The sequence below is a fragment of the Equus asinus genome, chromosome 6 (genome assembly GCF_041296235.1).
Source record: "Equus asinus isolate D_3611 breed Donkey chromosome 6, EquAss-T2T_v2, whole genome shotgun sequence".
NCBI lineage: Eukaryota > Metazoa > Chordata > Mammalia > Perissodactyla > Equidae > Equus > Equus asinus.
The window spans coordinates 72,382,729-72,398,414 of record NC_091795.1 but is presented as its reverse complement, the minus strand read 5'-3'; the positions used below and the strand labels follow the sequence as shown (position 1 = coordinate 72,398,414).

Below are 15,686 nucleotides of genomic sequence, written 5' to 3'. Positions count from 1 at the left end.
ATTCTATTTATACAATGGCCATCGCTCCAAGGCAGTGACTTCACTTGTGGCCTCTGCACGTCTTCCACGACTTCTCTGGGCATGTGATGGCCGTGGCCAGGAGCCTGCTCTTTCCATTCCTCAGTCCTCCTCCAACTGTCAGAAGTGAGGCTTCACTTAGGACACTTTGGGCTGCAGTAACCAAAACTGACTCCAGCTAGTTATCAGGAAAGCTGTCAGGCCTCCAGACACAAGCGGAACTGGAAACTGGAAATACTTTTGGAATCCGGAAGAAGTGTCATCTTTGTTTCTCATCTCTGCTTCTGTCTTCTTGCCTGATTCACTCATTGTTCACTCTCCATGATCTGCTTTCCCTGTTTCTCCATTTACAGTCCACAACCTCCCCTCCCACCTCTTCCACCTCTCCATCTCCCAGCAGTGCTCAGTTTTCACATGTCCCTCAGTTCTAGTCACACATGGAAATTAACCGGCTTCTCTGAATGGGAGTGCACCCTGTTTTCACCAACACCGGTAGGAAAGGGATGGGAGAACCTCACATGCTGTAAACATGGGTGTCAGGCCGGCCCCTGCAGATGGACATGCAGTTCTCATGAGTCATGAGGATTACAGAGGGAATCAGGAACACCTACACAGAAAGTGATGCGTACCAGGTAATGTATTTGAGGGACCAGAGTATAGGCAATTAAGTAATATGAGGATCACTCAAGTCATGTTATGTAGGGTTTAATACCTTTACCTATCACCCAAGCCCCTGACCAATGGCAGCTCAGGCTTTAAACCATCAATAAGTTTAAGACAGGCACCATTTTGTCTTTATTCTTTTTAGACCACCTTCTGTCTGCTGCTAAGTCACCTTCTTAGGCCTACTTCTGATCTTTGGAGGGAGAATATATATTATCAAGACGAGGCCAGCATCTGAGTTCTGATTCCACCACCCTGGGCAAGTCTCACTGCTTCTCAAAGCTTCAGGGTGCACACTTGTGAGATGAGAAGGATAACGTCCGCCCCGCCTATTCAAGGGATTGCTGGGATCGTGTCTATAAGTATGTGTCAGAAACATTTTGAAAACTCTAAAGCATTTCATAAATGTCAATAAGCACTGGGGCTAAAACTTTGACTCTGGGGTCCCTCTGATCTAAATTTAAATCCTGGCTCTACCACTTATTAGTGTGCCGTTTCGGGCAAGTTATCATACCCCTTTGAACCTCAGTTTCTTCATCTGTAAAACTGGTGTACAAACACTACCTCACAGGTTTATTGTGAGTACTAAATGTAACGTTGTGAATAAAGTTCTTTGTACAGTTGTGTATGGCATTCAAAATTCTTCATCATTATAAAACATTAGTACCTACTGGGGCTGTAGATTGAAGTTTTGGCTTCTATCCAAAACTTTTTCAATCATGTCTTCTCCTAGAAAATTAGCATGGCCTTTGCTCTGATGCTCTAATAACCTATTTTCTATCTCCACCAGTCATTTGCTTCTCAGGTAGACTCTTTCTCCTTAATCCACTAGAGACTTGGTCTTTCTGCTTTTGTTATCTGTCTTGTCTCCTCTGGGCTGTGGAGCTCTGTCTTTGGCTACCAGGTCCTGCTTTCCAGGCCCTTCTTTCATTTCAAATTCAGTCTTGATGGCTCTTGCCTGTTGCTTTTTTTATCTCCTCTCTCAGTTATTCTTATTCAATTATTCAACAATAACTGCTCTGTACCTAATAAATACCAGACACCGTATTAAATGTTGATGGTACAAGTTGGATGAGAACAGACGTGTCTCCACAGTTTGACGGGAAGAGACATGTGATTGGGTAATAATTTTGTATAGTAGCCAATGTGCTTGTCACCTACTCTGTCCTTTTTCTCTGTGACCCTCCTTCATTTGGACGGTTAGACACAAGATATCTACTACTTCAGGAGAGTATTATCTATCACAGAAGAACTAGAATTCAAAATACCCTAATTCTTACTCCAGTTTTAAAAGCTGAAGCAGAAGTGTAACTTTTTTTTTTTAGTTAGCCAAATTAAGACTAGAAAGAAGTGGTTTATTCTAGCATTTCCTCCTCCATCAATTCCATTCCACAATACAGAGTTATAGAACTAGGAGGAAGTGTGGAGGGAAGGGAAGAAAGAGGGAAAGGAATCATGATGAGGGAAAGTCAGGAGTGTAGGGCCGGAGATCAGACCAAGCAGGAGCTTACAGACAAGAAGGAGGGGTTACCCTCCAGATTCTGCTCATCTCCCTTGTCAGTGAAGAACCATCTGTTGCCAGAACACCAGGGAGACAAGTGAGACATAAGTCCTATCCATTGCACTGGCAGTACCAAGCCTGTGACCACCTAAGGAAAAACTTTGGTCAGTCCCCACCCAGCCACCCTGTGAGGATAACCCTCTTTTTGTACACACGCACACATCAGATGCAAGGTGAGATACTGGAAATATAGAGAGTAGTTGAGGTGTGGAAGTAAAGAGTGTCCATGGGCAGTCTTGGTGAGATTTTTCCCTCATGTTGGGACAGTGATTAAACACACCCATGTTACACAGACATTAACTTAACAATCATGCTAAGATGCAATTACAAACTGAGATAAGTGCTCTGAAGGGAAGAAACTTTGAGAGCACTTAAGAAATGGACTTGACCTAAAATGGAAGGTCAAGAATGGTTCGCCTGAGGAAGTGATATTGACGCTTAATTTTCAATGATAAGTGGCAGTTAATTAGATGAAGAAAAGGCAAAAGAAACAGCATTGCAATGACCCCTTGTTGGGGGGGACCATGGTGTGTTCTAATAACTGGACAAGCGTCAGTGTGGCTACACAGGGCAAAGAAAAGTGATGCAGGGTGAAGCTTGGAGAATGATCCAGACCATACAGGAACTAGTAAGAACACTGGTCACTGGCCTGGGAAGCCACTGAAGGAATTTAGTAAAGAGTTGAAAAGATCACTCTGGTTGTAGTGTGGAAAATGGACAAAGAAACGCCAGAGGGAAAGCAAGGAGACTATCGCAGGGATGCAATCAAGAGAAAGTAGGCAGAGATCAAAGGGTTTCTTCTATTCTTCCCAATTAGCTTCTGATCCTTCAAATGACCTTAGATTTCAAAATGTCCTTGACTTTGTGAATGACTTCATCCCACTTTCTGTAGATAGTTTTATTACTGTTGTATTGTTTATTAATTTTTTAGGAACATTTAAATCTGTCCTGTGTCATTTTCCCTTTTAAAAAAAATCTCAGAACTTCCAGGTTGGTCAATACATGGAGGTTCAGGGAGGTGGTGAGCCTAGAGAGAGCCTGGAAGCTCCCTGCTCCTTTTCCACTACCTTCCCTGTGCATCTCTTCCACCTGGCTGTTCCTGAGTTGTATCCTTTTATAATAAACTGATAATCTAGTTTCAGAGTGATGTTTAATGCTATGTGCATTAAAATATCAAAGCTATTTTCAGAAGCATACAGTTTTAAGTTGAATTGTGGATTTCCTCAACGTCCATCCTGAGGGCTTCCCCCATTCCTGACGCAGCAGGCGCTGAATTGGGAGGAGACGGCACAGACAAAGGGAACCAGGGAGGGGCGGATTAATTAATTGTCCTTCTTAAATTTACCACTGATACAAGGCATCCAGTCCAGAATCAGCTGCCAGTCAGTGGCCCACAGCAGCCCCATGGCACCCAGGCACCCCACATGCCTGCCATGGGAATCCGATTCTTCCCCAGCATCCAGCAGCTCAGGCCCAGGAACCTGTTCAGCATCATGATGCCATCCGCGGCCCTCCACATCCATCTTTCTCACTGTTCATGTCAATTGCTAAACATGATTATTAATATTTAAATAAATCTTGTTTACCTGTATATTTATAACAACCATCTCAGATTTTTAAGTAGTCACTAAAAGAATTTAACACCTGGAAACTCATACTCCCCCACATGCCTGACCCTATTTTATTCTAGGGGATTTCTCCTTCTTCTCAGTCTCTTATTGAGTATTATCCTTGATTCTGAGTGCTAAGCTTTGAAGATCATTAGAAAACAAGGTATCCACAGGATAATGACCAAGGATAGAGAATAAACTATGACACAGGAGATTCATGAAAACTGGAGATGATTTTTCCTTACAAAGGAAAATCTTTGGGACTGAAATGACAGGTGGCTTCCAAATGCTGTCACTAGAACTAAGCAGTGATTTGTTTTCTGTGTATCGAAAAGGTCAGAAACAGGACTTATAGGAGGATTCCAAATGGGTGCAGATATCTGCTTAAACAGAGCAAAAGTTAGATCTTTCTACTTATTGTCTACACCTAGAATAGGCTAACTTGGGATGAAGTGAACTTTTAATCCTTGGAAATATTAAAACAAAATCTGGAGAGCCACACGATGCAAAGTTGAGGAGAATCAAGCACCAGATGCAGGCTGGAACCGGATGAGCTTCAAGGTCTATCTGGAACCTTCCTCTCTTGTGTACCTATTGCTCCATCAGCAACACTAATGCGGGGGAGGGTAAAGTTGAGCCTCATTTTCAGGTCCCAGATGAGAGAGAGGAGCCTACACCCCCTGAGATAGTCACACTGGTGTTTACGTGGTGTGAGTACATGTTTAGGTGACTGCATCTCAAAAATATGTCCCCTTTTTTACATCATTGGTTTCAATTACCTAAATCTCAGTGCCTTCCATTAGCATGGATTTTCATTTAACTATAATGCATACTCCCCGCCGCTGATTTGTATAAGACAGTTACACTTAAATCAGTCTTCAAATTGGTAAGAGAAATTGCTATTTTTCAACAAAATTTTTCAAACAAAATTTGTCAGGAAAAACCTATATAGGCCTTAATTTCTTTTAAAAGCCTATGTTTTATGTGCTTCAGATAAGCAGATTGAATTATATCTATTTAAATATGGCACATCTAGCAATTAAAACATAATATTTGGTGATTAGGAGATTCTGGTTACACGTTCCTTTTCCAACACCTGGACAGTTTAGCTCTAAAGGAAAAAAGCAAAGAAATTGGTCATGCTGACATGACCCTAATGCGTAATTCAGTCACTGTATTCTACCTTTTCCTCATCTCCCCAAACACAAAAGAATAACAGCATTAATTGTCCCTCTTTAGCTGCCTTAAATCTCCAGCACTCAGTTCTATATATGGAGATGGCTTCAGCAACCTGATGAAGCAGAAGCTGGTCAGCGTACCTGCCTCCTCTCTCTCTCCACATACACATGCAAGCTCATATTGAAGATCCCTTCATCATTTCCTACTCTTATCACCTTCACCCCCAATCAATGTTTTAGAGAGAAAATATGTCCCTTTGTTATTCCATGTCACTCTTGTTTCCCTTTTACTTTCATATCTTAGCATCTCTTCCTTTACCCTTCTGTGTGTGTTTGTGTGTGTACACACACACATGCCTGTTTCCCTGAAACCCCAATATAATATTCCAAACTTCTCTCTTCTCACACCCCTATTTTTCTCTTATAATCAGAAAAGACGAAGTTAGTGGAGAACAACAAACAGTAATGGACTGAAAAATAGTCAGATAATGACCTGACTTTTAACTTTGGATACAATAATATCTGGAAATTTTGAGTATTGTATTTTTCATCTTTCAAAACATGTCTTTGAATGTCTTCAAAACTTGGATGACTAGGACATCATTTAAATATAATAAGAACATAAACTTTGGAGACAGATAACTTGGGTTTTAAAGTATTATGACAATTATATAGTCAGGTAAAAAAAAGTATTGTGGAGGATATGAGAAAACAAGAACCATCCTGAACTGCTGTGGGCAAGTTATGTGGTACAGCCATTCCAGAAACGACCTGGCAGTACCTGGTGAAATTTAGTAACATATTATTTACAGCCCAGGAATCCCACTCCTGGGCACAGACCCCCATATGCCCACATTCCATTATGTGATATTTACAAATTTATCACCAAGACATTGTTTGTGATAGCAGAGAATTAGAAGCAACTTGAGTGTCCGTCATGGTGAAAGGTTATGTCAGGAACAGTGGACTCATATCACAGAACACTCATCAGCAGAAAGGAACTGAACTCATATACAAGGACAAGAATAGATATTATAAACCTTACCACGTGGGCTTCCTTAACATGGCTGCCCACTTCATCAAGACTGCAAAGAGAATCTCTAGCACCAGTCTGCCAGCAGAGCCCTAGGTAATGTAACCTAATCAAATCTAATCATGAGAATGACATCCTATCACCTTTGCCATATTCTATTGATTAGAAGCAAGTCACAGGTGCCATCTACACTCAAGAGGAAGAGATTACATGAAGATGTGAACATCAGGAGGTAGGAATAATTAGAGGGTCACCTTAGGGTCTGACACCCCACCAGGCAATGTTCTACACAATGAGGTTACATTAGTGAGCAAAAGTCTGCCTTCACAGAGAGTACAATTTAGTACGTGTGTGTATTCTTTTTGAAACCAATAGGACGATACTGTACATAATCTTTCACATATTGCCATTTCATCTTATAACCTATCTTGGAAATTTTTCCTTCAAGTACTTATAGAATTAAGTTAGTCTTTATAACAAGTGCATAATGTATTCAACCATTACCCTGTTCACGGCCTCTAAGGTTATTTCTAGTGTTCCCATTTAACAATGCTGCAATAATTGCTCTCGTATATGTATCATTGAGTTTCTTGTGCAGGCTTCTACGAACAGTTTACCTACTTAAGGTCAAATAAAGCTTCTAATGTGTCCTAGCCTCGGCTCTGCTTCATTCCAGCTATGAGAACTCGGAGAAGTTACTTAAGACTTTGTATCTAATTTTCCTACGCTATTACAGAAGGATAATTTAAGTGAATTCATGTTCAAAATGCACAGAATGGAGTGCCTAGAGCATGGTAGACACTTCACGTGTTAGTTATCCTTTCTTGTGTACTTTATTAACTGCTTCATGAAATACATCCCAAACCTTTCTGTATCTTCAAAATTACATGAGAGAAAGGGGTGTTCATAGAAGAATGATAAACAGAGGGAGATAGGTAACTTTGAAACAAGGATAGATAATGTCCCTCTTCATTCCCTGATCAGCGTGGCCTCTCTATATTTCCTGTGGCCTAATCATGTTCATTTGATTTTCTTGATCAAGATCTGTCCCTGGGGGGAGGGGGGAGGGCAAAAGGGGTGATTAGGGTCACACGTGAGGGGATGCACTATAATTAGTGTTCGGGTGGTGAACATGATGTAATGTATACAGAATTCGAAATATGATGTACATCTGAAAAAAATAAAAATTAAAAAAAAAGAAAATATTATTATGCTACCTTATAGTCAAGAGAAGAGACAAATATATAATTGCAAAACATATTGAATATAGCAATAAAGATAACCAGATACGTTAGAATCTGTTTAGTTTTTCTGGAATGATCAACAGATTAATAGAATTAGCTACTTATATAAAGGAAAGAAAACAAGTAAATTAAAATTTCAATCCAAAAATTTACAAAAAGAACAACAAAGTATATCAAAATATATCAGAAGAAATGAAAAGAAAAAGACCTGTCCCTCCTCCTTTTTCTTTATTATTTGAAATATATACCCTCAAATCTATACTCTCTTTTTCAAGAGGACATATAGATAATATAACTTTAACTGAATATACTTACATAACTTAATTAACATCAGTGTGCTCATGAGGGGCACTGCATAACATATACATCTAAATAACAATGTTCTTACTTATATAATGTGCCTAACCCAGGGGTAAGATTTCATTGGTGTGACCTTCACTCCAGGTAGGAAAGGCCCACTAATGAAGAGGAGATTTGATATGGGAGAAACGCTTGCAGTCAGAGCTTCAAATCGCGCCATAAAGATGGCCCCCCTCTCTTAAAGCTTGCTCTGCCCAAAAAGGGTTCAAGAGTCTGAGGAGATCCTAGACTTGACTGTGACCCTCCACAATGCTCATCAAATATGTGATTCTTTAGCCTTGAACACGGGTTTCTTCATCAAAGAACAGGTTTTCCTGAGTTTTAAACACAAGAGAAAGGAGGACAAGGGGAGGGGACTCAAGAAAGTTTGCTTTCAGGTCTAAATAAAGGGTAAATTAAAGACTTTCCCTGGTGAGAAAAAGGGAATTAAACTCACTGAGTGCAGAATCTTTTCTCTGTCTTCTCAAGAAAAGGAGGACAGCTTTACCAAGCTTGAATCAAGTGCTTTCTTTCCTTTGCAAGTGTAGGGATCTGTGCAGAGTGACACCTAGTGGTCTCCAGAAGGCCTTTAGTAGCAAGAGTAACGAAGAACGTTCACGTGTGTGTGTTTGAGCATTGGTAAAGGAGCCCTTTTTCTTCCTACAGATTCATGAGCTGTGAACAAACTGAATTGTTATTTGGTTTGATTCCAAGACCACAACTTTCTGGACACATATTCACATATGGTTAAATCGTAGAGAAAATTAATACTTAATGATTGAGCAGTGGACAGAAGTCACTGAGTGGAAAGGAACAGTGATTCTGGCGTGCAAGAAAAATGATTTGGTCCAAACCTGGAATCTGAAAGGCAGCAACAAAGTGCAGTATCCAACCCAACAGATTTCAAAGGACCAATGGCTTTTGCAGTTGGATTTTTCTGGGTTTATGCCAGAGTTCCCTCCCACCTGGTTCTCACTCTGTCTTTAAAACCCCACCTGGGTGGACCTGTCAAGTTGCCCATCGATATCCCTGATTGGACTGGGGAAGTTAGGGGACTGAGAAGTTTATAATGGAATGAGGAAATTTCAGCTTATCCTGATGATCTGTGGCTATCTAGGAACCATTTAAAACTCCTCCATAACACCGTAAGGAAGGAGTTTCTACTTCCTCCTCTTGTCAAAAGATTTTCTCTGAGGTAGGCTCCAGAAAATTTTGGATTTGGCCTCCTATGGCTTGAGTTGACAAAGACTTCTTTTTAGGTAACAGGCAAAATGAAAATTTGGGAAAGCCACCTAGAAATTTTGAAATTTAAATCTTCTTATAAACTCCATTTTGAGCATTTAAAAAATGTCATATATAGTATATATGAGTGAATTTGGCCACCAAAACGGGTAATGAGAGAAGATTCTGGAAAATAATAACTGAAAGAAAGAATTTGTGGGAGAATTTAAAGTAGCTCAGATTCTAGTGAAACCTGAGATAATTAGTTTTCCCAAATTTATAAACTAAAAGTTAACTGGCCCAAAACTTTGCAAGTCTCAGGCCATTTTTTACCTGGAACCTAGTATCACTTCATTATATTTATAGTTGATTTTTAAAAGCTCATGCCAAAGAGAATCCAGAGAATATTTCTAATCACAAAATTAAATGGTGGGCCCTGATCATTTGCAAATGTGTTTCTCTTTGTCATTTCTACAGCCATGGCTCTACCTAATTGGACTTAGGATACGCCTCTCCCAATCTATTCCTTTATATAAGTTGTTCAACCCCAAATACATTCTTTTTCTTCTTGATGGACTTCTAACCTGTTCAATCCAAAGAGCAAGCAAGAATTAGGCACATTTCTTTCTCTACTATCTACGGTTTCATGTTCTTTGCAATCTTAAAGTAAAATCTCTTAAAAACAGCATACCATTTTGTCCTAGAGAGCACTTCTGACTCTAAGACCAGTCAGTTATGACCCATACTGCATCAGCTCAATAAAGACTCCCCATTTTTAAAAATAATACAGATCTTGCATTTTACCATATGGTTAGGGATATGATTGTTAGCAAAATCTTTTTTAAGAAATAACAATTTCAAATGGGGCAAAATAAGAACATATCTGACCTTCCTTGTTTTTAATCAATATCTTAATAAAGTGGGATTTTTTAATGACCTGGATGCATGCACTCCTTCACTCTTGTCCTCAAAAAAATACATGTATACATACAGACAGACAGGCAGGCAGACATTAAATAATAAAAATAAGCATTTTCATGTATGTAGATGGCTTCATTTTATTGTGGTCTTTTATTAGTGGTCTTAATAGATGGCTGACCCTGCTTTCTACACCAAGCACATCAAACATCAAACAGAAGCCCAGATATCATTTTTGAAAGAGGTTCAGAGCACCAACATTCACTGGCTTAAGGTTAAAAACCTGTAAAACCACATAATTCATTCAAGAACTTAGGTGTACATTTTGTAGGTAATTTTTAGATTACCCAAGGTAGTACATTCTATTGGTGTTCTGCTGAATTATTTTATGTCCCTATGGGCCACTCCTTATAAAATATTTCTAGACAGATAGTATTATGGCCATGATTAGGGACCAAAGTTTTAGGGTCTTGAATATCCTTCTACAATGAAGTAGAGTGAACCCAAAATTCCTTCTTGATACTTGATACCTGATTCTTGATCCTTGACAGCCCAGGGGTACTATCTCTCCTTATCTTTATATGCAGTGTTCTAGAGGAGGAATGCTCTTTTATTCTGAGCATGTGTCTTTCTCAGGTTTTTCAGCTTTCCTCAGAGATCATAAACCCTATGCCCAGCTCTGCTGAGTGGAAGAGTACACAGCTCCCTTCTTAAACAATATGTACGAAAGCTTCTGCCTGGTGCTCTTCACACCGGAGATGAGTAATTTCAACTCAAGGTCACTCAGTATTCATCAAAAGTTAAGTTGAGGATAACAATATTAATAGAAAATCTTCAGTAAATGTATTGGCCTCTTCTTGACTCAAGAAGGTAAGTTAGGAAAGGTGAAACTAAATAAATTTAGAAAATACAACTTCATAAAAGGCACTAGTTAAAAATAAAAATCAATACCAGAAGAGTTTAGGCATATTCCCGGAATTTTTTTACCAGAAAATTCTTGGATGTATCTCTAATATTCTGAGGTAAACATGAAAGATAAATGTATGTATAAGTAGATACTTATATATATTTTATATATATATATAATATATATATGTATATATCTCACATATTCACCTGCCATTGACAGATAAAGAATCCTGGTGTGCCTGGAGGGTATCAGATCCTGGAAGACAAGTGTTTTTACTTCCTCTATTGACATGCACTAGCCTCTTTAGGAATATTACACTCAAAGTTCCAAGGTGACTTTGAAACCCTACAAGTTCCAAGAGCCTTATAGCTTGCTGGGCCGTTGAGGTAACACTTCCCTCCTTGAACCATGGATGCTACAAAACACTTTTCCATGTCATAGAAAGAGACTATAATTCTGTCTTCCACTCCAGCCACCTCCCTGATTCTTTGCTCCAACCTGTCTAATTCAAACAGAGAATTGCTTGGTGGTTATCTGGCAACTTGTTCATCTGTTGCCTAACAGTTTCCTAAATGTTTCTTGAGGAGACATGAAAAGCAGAAAAACAGGCTGCTTAAAGGAACATGTCAGAGTGGGAGGTGAGTGAACAGGCACATGATCTGTATACGTGTGTATGTCTGGGGGAATACTCATTTCCTGATGTTCTTTGCCTCTTAAAAATTCCCAAATCATAGGGCCCCAAAATACATGAACAAAACCTGACAGAATAGAACAGAAAATAGGCAATTTAATAAAAATAAGTGCAGACTTCAAAACCTCACATCTAATAATGGAAAGAACAACAAGAGAAAAGATCAACAAAGAAATAGAAGACCTGAATATGGTCAACTAGACCCAGTACACATCTATAGAACACTCCATCCAACAACAACAGAATACACTTTCTTCTCAAGTGCACATGGAACGTTCTCCAGAATAGACCATATGCTAGGCCATAATATAAACCTCAATAAACTTAAAAGGAGAGAAATACTACAAAGTACATTCTTCCACCATGATGGAATGAAATTAGAAATCAACAATAGAAGGAAATTTGGGAAATTAACAAATATGTGGAAATTAAACAACACACTACTAAATAACCAATAGATCAACAAAGTCACAAGGAAAATTTATTGAGATTAATGAAAATGAAAATACAATATACCAAAATTATGAGAAGCAGTGAAAGTGGTGCTTACAGGGATATTTAGAGTCATAAATGTCTATATTTAAAAGGAAGAAAGATCTCAAACCAATAACTAGCCTTCCATCTTAAGAAACTGGAAAAAGAAGAGCAAACAAAGCAAGCAGAAGGAAGGAAATAATAAAGATTGAAGTTGAAATAATGCAATAAATAACAGAAAAACAATAAAGAATATCAATAAAATTAAAATTTGCTTTCTTGAAAAGATCAACACAATTGACAAATGTTTAGCTAGACTGGGCCAAGAAAAAGCAAGAAGACTCAAATTACTAAAATCAGAAATGAAAGAGAGAACATTACTATCAAACTTACAGAAATAGAAAAGATTATAAGTTAATACCAAAAAAATTGCATGCTGATAAATTACATAACCTAGATAAAATAAATTCCTAAAAAGACACAAAGTACCAAAACTGATTCAAGAAGAAGCAGAATATCTAAATAGACCTATAACAAGTAAAGAGATTGAATCAGTAACAAAAAAAGAGAGAAAAATTTTAAAAAGAAAATCCCACAGGAAGTCCCAGAATGAGATGGCTTCACTGGTGAATTCTACCAAATGTTTAAAGAAGAATGAACACAGATCCTTCATAAGGTCTTCCACAAAATAGAAGAGGAGAAAATATTTCCTAACTTATTCTATGAGGCCAGTATTACCGACTCAGAAACAGACAAAGACATCACAAGAAAGGAAAACTATAGGCCAATATCTCTTATGAATATAAATGCAAAAATCTGCAACAAAATACCAGCAAATTGAATTCAGCAACACATAAAAAATACACCATGACCAAGTGAAATTTATCCCAGGGATGTGAGGTTGGTTCAATATAAAATAATCAACCATGTAATATATCGCATTAGTAGAATATAGGATAAAACCCACATGATCATCTCAATAGACATAGAAAAAGCATTTGACAAAATCCAAAAATGAAAATACTCAACAAGTTAAGAATAGAAGGAAACTTCCTCAACCTGATAAACAGTATCTATGAAAAACCCACAGCTAACGTCATACTTGATGGAAAAAGACCAAAAACTTTCCCCCTAAATCAAGAATAAGACAGTATCCAAGATATCCATTCTCTATACTTCTATTCAATATTCTACTAAGGTTCTAGCCATGGCAATTCAGCAAGAAAAGGAAATAATAGGCCTCCATACTTAAAAGAAAGAAAAAATTATCTCTATTTGCAGATGTCACGATTCCATGCATAGAAGATCCTAAGGAATACACATGAAAACTATTAGAAGTAATAAATAAGTTTGGCAAGGTTGCAAGATACAAGAGAAATATGCAAAATCAAGTGTGCTTTTATACACTAGTCATAAATAATCTGAAAATGAAATTAAGAAAACAAATCCATTTACAAGAGCATCAAACACAAATACCTATGAATAAATTTAGTAAAATAAGTGTAAAACCTGTTCTCTAGAAACTACAAAATATTGTTGAAAGAAACTAAAGAATAAATAAATGCAAAGAAATACCATGATGGTGGATTGGAAAGCTTAATATTGTTAAAATGCCAATGATCCTCAAATTGATCTACAGATTAAATGAAATCCCTATCAAAATCCCAGCTGACTTTTTTGCAGAAACTGACAATCTGACACTAAAATTTATATGGAAATGCAAGAGACCCAGAATAGCCAAGACAATCTGAACAAGAGGAACATAATTGAAGGATTCAAATCAAATTTCCTGATTTCCAAACTTACTACAAAGCTATAGTAATCAAGACAGTGTGGTACTGACATGAGTGTAGACATAAACACCACTAGAATAGGTTTCAGAGTCCAGATATAAAACTTACATTTGTAGTAAGTTTATCTTGTGGAATCAATTGAGAATAGGGAAATCCATAGAGACAGACGATAGATTAGTAGTTTACAGGGACTAGAGAGAGGCAGGAATGAAAAGTGACTCCTAACAATTACTGGGTTTCTTTTTGGGTGATGAAAATATCCTGAAATTACTTAGTGGTGATGGTTGCGCAATTTTACGAAGATACTAAAATCCACTGAATTGCACACTTTCTAAGGAATGAACAAATACTCTAAATTATTCTTGTACTTCTGGGCATTTGTCAAAATTTGTCCTATTATATAATTATTTCTGAAAATATATGCTCTCTCCATATAGACTGTATGATGCTTGAGGACAGGAATTCCATATTATTCACTTTTGTACCCAGCGAAATATTTGTACATAGTAGATCCATAAACATTTTTTGAATAAGTTGGTATCCGTAACACTCAAGTTTTTCAACACTTGTTTCCCTAAGAGCCTCCAAGAAAGCTTCAGTAGACTCCAAAACTAGTGATCCAGCCTCTGCCACTCATCTTTGAGATTTGCAGCAGTTGCTTGCCAAATAATTAGAACCAAGAGCTTGTTTATGTCAATGCTGATTTTGCTCCATTCCTTGTCTGGGGAACCACTTTACCAGAGTGTTTTTCATCAGGAGTTCAGCCATTCAAGTCTCTGTTGTGCTGATTTTCCAGGTCTCCCAGGCCCCTCCCCACCAATAACCCAGGCTTTGCTGTTCCCCTTTCCTCTCTGCTTCCTTTCTCTCTCCTGTCCCTCTGCATCTCCTATTTTCTAAATTTGGAGCTCCGTAGCCAAACAATGAACACTTTCTCCATTTGTAGTTCCAGCCTAGTGCCAGGCTGCCAATTACCTCCACCTCCACACCACACTGTTCTAGTTGCTGTTGCTCTGATTACTTTTTATGTTTATTTAATGATGTGGAAATGGGGTGTTTGTTTGCTTATGCAACTAAAGGAATTTATGTCACAGAGGTAAGAATGTTAGAGGAATTTGTGTATTTAAGTGCTAATATCTAGTAATAAGCTAGCCGACTCACTGATTAATAATTTCCATATTTGAAGGATCTTGGAAAACGAATCAACTCCTTTTCATCTAGTATAGGCATTAGTATTTTAATCAACTCCAATTTCAAATCCATCTTGCAATTTAAGCAAATTGCCATCTTTTGCTTGGGTTTGTACTGGTTAAAGCTTCAGTGTTACTATTACCGTCAAAGCTCAAGTCAGAAGAGAAAAAAAATTATAAAGCATTAACATACTGCTTATATACGTATTCATACTGTATGATTACTGGCAGCTCTCCAGAAAATTTGGCCTAGTTTCTGGAAGCCTCTTCAGTCTGTCATATTAAAAGATGCACCATAATTTAATCAATTCAAGAATTTGATTATCTTTACATATTTTTTTCTCTTTTTAATAGTGCAACAAAATCCTTCATTTCCACTTTAAGAGGACCCCAGAAAAACCGGTGGGGGGTGGGGGAGGGGTTGCTTCATGATGAGGTTGAGTTCCACCAGCCCGGAGAAGCCCGGATGCTCCCAGCGTGGCGCTGCTGGAGCCGAGAAGGATCGGATGGGCAGAACCCCCAGCTCCCAGCCTGACAGATCCAGGTTCCCAAGAGACAGTGTCTGCGTAGTACTTGCTTGCTTCCTTTTCCGCTTACTTTTCCTCAAACAACCACTACTCTTGTTTTGAAACAGGTGCCTGCAGAGAAGAGGAACCAAAAAAAATTTTTTAATTAAGTCTCATTTGGTCTTCACGTACAGCTGCCTGCTTTGCTGTGGGCCTCTCTGACCGTATGCTTGGTCTGTCAGGAACTGGCCTTCCTCCACCCACTCAGACCTCTCTCCAGTCTGGTAACTAAACGTCTACAGCCTGAAGGTTCAGATCTTTTTAAATCCTGAAACCAGTT

General features: G+C 38.3%; 1 pseudogene; it reads right to left on the bottom strand.

Moving 5' to 3' along the window:
- Positions 1–3,564: 3,564 nt before the first annotated feature.
- LOC106826642 (cytochrome b-c1 complex subunit 10 pseudogene) lies at positions 3,565–3,734 on the bottom strand (annotated as a pseudogene).
- Positions 3,735–15,686: the final 11,952 nt, after the last annotated feature.